Below are 7,457 nucleotides of genomic sequence, written 5' to 3'. Positions count from 1 at the left end.
TGTGTTATATATACATTCTGTTGTTATTTATGGCACAAGGAAACTTCCCTTCCAGCCTTCACCCATGCTTAGGTGCTATGGCTGCATATAATTTTCATATTATGCATAACATTATTGCCAGCGAAAACTACCGTTGACCATCATCTCTGAAAATAATATATTAAGATATCCATATAAGGTGTTGGCAGAAGAGTTGTACAATATTAATCAATTGTTTCAGTAAGAGATGTAAACTCTTAGAGAGACAAAGCAATGAGTGGTTGTGAAAAACGGGGTTTCGAGTTAAAAAATAGCCCCATACAGTGAATCATGCTACCCTAAGCAACTCTCCTTTCATGATATTTACAAAGTAACCACAGCATGGAAGAAAAATAAATGTTAACCTTGGTCTTAGATCTGAAGGACCTGACAGCTAACTAGCTCAATAAAGCCAAAATGTTGACTATCAATGCTCTTCCTATCAACCTCAAAATCAGAAATACTAGTAGAAGGATCAGAGGTCGATGACGATGAAGATGATGTAACTGCACCTTCGCTTGTGTCAGCCTGCAAAACAGCGACATTGTCGCTAATGTCTTTTGTAATAACATGAAGCTTTCCCAAGAATCCAGCTAGTAGGTAAGGTGACTTTGAATCTGTGTAATCTACGACAGGTACTTTCCTCAAAATGACTTTCCATGTATCTTACTGGGGATCATACATTTTAATCTTACCGCTGTATAATGAACTAGAAGGATCCAACGCATACAAGTTACCATCCACCACAACGCTTAATTTTGTCCCTGCCTGCCTTGCAGGCCAACCATCTCCCATACCGTTTGGCATCTCCAGCCAAGAATCAGTAGCAGGATCATAGGCTTCACCACCAACATCTACAAAGAAAGGCCATGAATATAAGCTCTATGGTACACATAGTTTTCCTCTAAATGCTATCATTCCAGTAGCAATTGGTTTTAGCATATCTGCCAAAAAAGCTGTGGGCAGAACTTGAGCTCGTGCAAATGGCATGTTTGGAATTTGGGTCCAGGTATTTGTAACAGGATCATCAACCTCTGCCTATTGAAGTGGAGTCAATCCACCTCTGCCCCTATTCAATCCACCCACCACATAAAGCTTGTTATTCAGGAAAGCTGTTTTACAATAAGCCCTTGCAGTGGTCATAGGTGCGACTTCTGTCCATGCATTTTTTCGAGGATCATAACGCCAGACAGATTTGAGAGCAGATGCTTTAGCAAACCCTCCCAGAACATAGAGGCATCCATTAATGGCCCCTACGGCACAACCACAAAAAGTTGTTCTATCTAGAGAATCTTTCCGTCCAAACCAGCCCCTCACAAAACCTGTTAGCCTGTAACCCAATGTTCCCATTGCATTCCATAAACTCCATCCCGTAGCTTGATTGAATTCCTCCTCATATATAAAAGCCGGCATAGGTGGCAAGCTATGCCATTTACCTGATAACGGATCCAAAGCATTCGAGATGAGATTTTCCTCTTCGTCTTTCATCAAAATGTAACGCTCCACCTTCACCTCGATCTCTGACATGTTTCTGCAGTTGCCGAAGATGAGAGAGAAACAATGGTTCCTTGAGTATGGCAAGCGCTGGGTAGTTTGATCCAACGGTAGCCATTATTCGAATCGTCTAACATCAAATCAGACGGATGATAACGATGACAGCAAAGACCACAGGAAAGTTCATCTTAGAGGGAACGCCTTACGGCGTAAATAAGAGGAATAATTTCTTTTGAAGTATGTGTTTTGTTATTTTTTTAATTAAATTAATTTTATAAATAATATAACTAATTTATATTACTATATAATATTAGCTTGCTTTCCAAAAAAGCATTAGGTATTTATATATTTGTAAATGAATGAAGTTGTTTTTAGTGAGATTTTTTGGAAACTTTTTTGGTGGGTTTTTCAAGTCTAATTTCTCTTAATATGACAGGAATTTATTGAAATCACAAGCTTGATGGGTAACCACTGCACAACCGAAGTGCCTTCGATGGTTTTCAGGGTGCTGAATCTGTATATACAATCAAAATTCCGATTTAAATAACACAAATCAATATTTCATATTAAATTTTCAACCAAATTGTAACACTAAAAAATCTAAAAAATCACATTAAAAATGACTCAAAATCAGTAATGCATTTTCTTTTTCCATCCTTAATCAATTGTGTATTTGTGTCCCAAAGAAATCGGTAGTGCATTTTCTTTTGCCATCCTTAATCAAGTGTGCATTTGTGTCATTGAAGGCCCAGTTGCAAGATGTTCATTTGAGTTATCGAAAAGGCAACTGCAAAATCAAATTCAATATAGTTTAGATAAGGTCAATCCATTTTCTTGTTATGTCATTGCGGATAGGCAGTGGTATCTAGTGACATTGTTTCGCTATTATTCTGAACAGTACCAAAATTTTTCTCAGAAATTTTCATTATTTTTTGCATAGTTGAATTTTTGTTGATGGGGTTTCTTGTTGGTGATTTCAGCTCGCAGTCACCACCAAGGCTCTGGATCCCCAGGCAGGGCGGGTAGACTAATAAATAAAATCCTTATCGGATAAAAGTTTTATCCGATGAGACCAAAATAATAAATATAACAACGCAAACAGATAATGACAACTTATATCCAATTCCTAATACTGACGACGCAGATCTGCATCCCTCCTTTGATCCCAATTCATCCTCTGATACCCTTCCACCGTAACCGTGCCTGCAAATGTCTTTTAGCTGACAGATCTTCCGGGGTCTTTAAGCACCTTTCAGATCTGTGAAACCTATGTGGGAGATCGATCAATTCTCTCTGAATATATATATATATGAAGAGCGAGAATCGTTGCAAATTGTTTGCAGTAATCCCCTTTGTCGATTTCATGTATCACACCCTTGGCAGAGTAAGCAAATAACCTTACAATTGTATAAATTAATTATACAATATTTTTCAAATTTTAGCTATAGAATTATGTCACATATTGTTAAATTAATATATTTTAATGTAATATGATATACCATATTAAGATATAGTAATTGAAATTAAAAAAATATTTTTATATAAAAAATAAGGTAATTGAAATTAACATAAAAAAATTATATGGGTTAGGAATATATGTAATTTATTTAACTTTTAATATAAAATTGATATGAGATTTTAAAAAAGAGTGCAATCTAATTAAGTTATAAATAAAAAAGTGCTTTTCACAGTGATTTGTAATTTGGCTATATAATTTTTATTAAAATTGTAATTTTTTTGTTTTTTTAAAATATAATTTTGAATATATAAATAGATTTAAGGTTATGTAAAACAGCATGACACTTAATTTTATATATTGTACAACTTAAAGTCAAGTTGTTAAAAATTTCTGCAGGAATTTAGTTAAAATTAATCATAAAAAAATGTCTTTGAAAGATCATTTGATCTATTAATTAAAGTATAAATTTATAAAATATTATCAATAAAAATTTCAATTTTCAGGTTAGTAAAATATTTCAACCTCTGGAAAAAAAAAATTCAACCTCATAAATAAATAGATAAAAAGAAAGATATCTTTTTATTTAATTAATAAATACTTTGTAATACAAAATATTATAAAATTTCATAATTCTCTTTATATTTAATATTTAAATATATTAATAATAAAAATAAATTAATATTTATATATAAAAATATTATATCCTATTGAAACGGGATAAAATAGGCTAAAATATTTCTATGGCTAGATAGAAAGAAAGATATATATTTTTTATTTAATTAATAAATACTTTGTAATACAAAATATTATAAAATTTCATACTTCTCTTTATATTTAATATTTAAATATATTAATAATAAAAATAAATTAATATTTATATATAAAAATATTATATCCTATTGAAACGTGATAAAATATAATAAAATATTTCTACGGCCATGGTGACTGAAGTATTTCAATATCAATTATATATCTTTATATATGGAAAAAAAAAACAACCATAAGCGCGTGCACCAAACTTGCAGGGAAGGTTGATCTGCTGCATATTATTAAGAAACACGTAACTATATACTTTGTCTGCGATCTGGTTTATTAATGTATATAGCAAGGTTGCTGATATTCATCATTGTTCTCGCAGCGTGAAGTTGTGACAAAGGGAACAGTGAAATAATGTTGAAATGGCTTTCAGTAATAAGTGGAAATGTCTTGAATTATATATATATATGTACGCGAGTGTATGGCTTGTTGGTTGGGGCAGTTGGATGTCTCGCATCTCATCAATGTTCGATTCCAATATATTTCAGCTGTATTGTAATATATACTTGCTATGGTTGTAATGTGAAAAGTCTTGATGTAATGGCTGTCAATTTGTTCTGATACATAATGTAAAAAAAAAATTTATAAATGCTTTTTAAAAGAACTAACCCCTCTTATTTTAATATATATATATATAAATTTTCGATTAATTACTCACCCTGCACTACAACCTTCTTGTACTAATTCTATGGCTTAGGCTCCCAGTTTACGTGGTGGATTTGCAGTGATATGTTTACCCAATCTCTACCATTTTTTTTTGATTAATTACTAAATCCTGCAATGTAACCTTTTTGCACTTCAATGGCTTTGGCTCTTAGTTTACGTCGAGAATTTATAGTCATATGTTTACCCCCATCTCTATAAATTTTCTATTTTTTCCATGTATTTATTCTTACAATAGCGTCGACTTATTGTTAACTTCATGATTATATAATATATTATACATATGAGAGTTATAGTGATATGTTTGCCCATCTCTACAAATTTTCTATTTTTTCCATGCATTTATTCTTACAAATAGCGTGGACTGATTGTTAACTTCATGATTATATAATATATTATATATATGAGAGTTATCATATTTCAGATGCATATATAATGTTGAATTCACACCGTGATAGTTTATAATTTTTTGTTTTTTTAATAAATTAAATAATTATAAATATTTTCAATTTTAAATAAATAATTTAATAATTAATATTTTTGGTTTTTTATTATATATATATATAATATTTTAATTTTTTTAATATATATATATTTAAAAGAAATATATTTCATGATATATTTTTTCATTTTATGAATATTTTTTAATAATTAAAAAATTATTTTAAAAATTCAACTTAAAAATTAAAATTCTAAATTCTAAATAGGTGGAGGGTTTTTCATATCGATGCATCACACAATACTACACGGTAAGGAATACTAATACTACACATGAGGTAAGGAACACTAGTGCCGCTTCACTTAAGGTGCCTTAATGTATCAAATCTCTATGTAATTCACCAAATCCATTTAGTGCCAGCTTAGTCTTATACCTTCGGCCCCCCTCCAAAATGAACAATGATATTATCATAAAATATATATTTTAAAAATATATAATTATAAAATAATATTTTTTAAATTAAATAGTTTATAAATTATTTATAAAATTATTTTTTCAATAAATTAATTAATAAGTAAAAATAAGATATTCCTTCTGATTTAATGAGAATCAACATGTTTTTTTATGTAGTTATTTGAGTGGCATTTAATATATTATAATTATAATTCATTGAAATCAATTTTGGTTTACTTAATTATTCACAAAATTAAAGTGTACATAAATAGGCATTACAACTAATGATGTTACGAACAATGTCAATGCTCAGCGACACACAATGTATGTTACACAACATTGCACAATATACAAAATACATGTGGTGGCAATGTGCAAATGAAGTTACATTTCCACCTCGTGGCTCTTGTTATAATATATGCATTATAAGTGCGTTGTTGATGCCCACTATCTTATCTAACCAACTTATTTTTCAACTGTGACTATGAACAACGTGGGATGTTGAACCCAATTCTGTAAGGAAACAAATAAAATATTCATCATACTGCTAGGTGGGAGTTACAAGTTCGTGGAAGTGGGTCCATGTGGTTTGTTTAATAATATGTCTGCATAACCATGGATCCATCGGGGTAAAGTTTATATATATATATATATATATATATATATATATATATATATATATATATATATATATATCTAGAGGAGAGTTAGAAGGTCGTGGAAGTGGGTCCATGTGGTTTGTTATGTCACTGTGTGACATATAAGGAGAGGTTGGAGGTATTATTTTGTCCATACATTTTTTTTGTTTTTATAATGTTGACTTTGGTTTTCTACATATATTTCTTAGCAGACTACATGCATAGGCCAAAGCTCGAGGAATGAAAACTCGTGTTGTCTCACCATTCGTTAGTTCGCCCACAACACAGTTTAAGGAATGATAAAATCTTTGCAGGCTCCGGACAACGTAACTCTAGATGGTAGTAATGCAATCCTAAAGGAAGCCTAAGATGGGACTACATCTTTACATGAATCAAGAGAAGAATAGTGTGAAAGGAATGGTGGTTAAACTCCTATATTTTTCGTTGAGATAAGACTTTCAACCTATCCCACAATCATTGATCATGATAATTTTAAGGGCATTGTCTATGGATGCCACAAATTCACCTAGACAACACATTTCTTGTCGGAATCAGGTATTTTGTTTTTCAAAAATTCAGAATGTTGGAGTGTTTGAATCAATTTTTTGATGGTGGAAACGGATCAACACCATAATGAACCCCTGGGGCACCCAAAATCCTGAAGTTTGACAACCATAACCCGTATTTAAAAAAAATTCTGCCGTATTTTGTCATAATCTTGCTAGAATTTCAATTATTTTCTGAACTAATTTATGGATTCTTTAGACTATGCTAATTTTAATTCCCTTGACCGCAAGATTTAGGCTATCGACAACTATATGGAGTATAAGTTTTGGCAAGGATAACTCTTTTGTGTTTAGATGTCATTCCAGGAAAGTGCATGTAAATACATATACGAAAATTGGCATTCATTCTTATGTTCATTGTCATCCATTCCTTAGTCTTTCTCTATGGAAATTTTTTCTTAGTTTCTTATTATAACATTTTTTGCATAGATCACAAAAATTAAATGTTTGAATGAGGTTTTTTCATATTTGAAAAACTCTTTTGTGAGCTGATCTGACTTTTTTGGCTTGAATAGGGGGTCATGTGAAGTTAAAGTTTGGTGATCCAACAACCTCTGCAGACCCGTTTGATACACATGCAATTAGACATTCATTTTTGTTGACATATGGGTAACAGTTAGTATATATTTCACCTATTTGTGGCAAGATTGATATTAAATAGTATCCAACAATTAGGTAAAGGATTTTCTCTTTCTTTTTAATTTTATGTAATATTAAAAAAAATTCAATAGAAAAAGAAACATGATACATACTACGGGACTTCCATGTAGAGTGTGAAAGATAGATACTTATTGTATATAGTTTGGTGGTTCATATGAAATGGAAATGATTAAGAGGCTAAATTTCATTTTGTGTTTCAAAGGGATCTACTTCTTTTAATCATGGAAGGGAATCAAATTAGCACCTTTCAC

General features: G+C 30.9%; 1 pseudogene; it reads right to left on the bottom strand.

Moving 5' to 3' along the window:
• Positions 1 to 390: 390 nt before the first annotated feature.
• Positions 391 to 1,545, bottom strand: LOC149264945 (F-box/kelch-repeat protein At1g22040 pseudogene; annotated as a pseudogene).
• Positions 1,546 to 7,457: the final 5,912 nt, after the last annotated feature.

The sequence above is a fragment of the Pinus tabuliformis genome, chromosome 6 (assembly GCF_031772625.1).
Source record: "Pinus tabuliformis cultivar Carrire ecotype Pingquan chromosome 6, CPIR1, whole genome shotgun sequence".
Classification (NCBI taxonomy): domain Eukaryota; kingdom Viridiplantae; phylum Streptophyta; class Pinopsida; order Pinales; family Pinaceae; genus Pinus; species Pinus tabuliformis.
The sequence above is the reverse complement of the archived record's forward strand: the minus strand, read 5'-3'. Positions and strand labels throughout refer to the sequence as shown.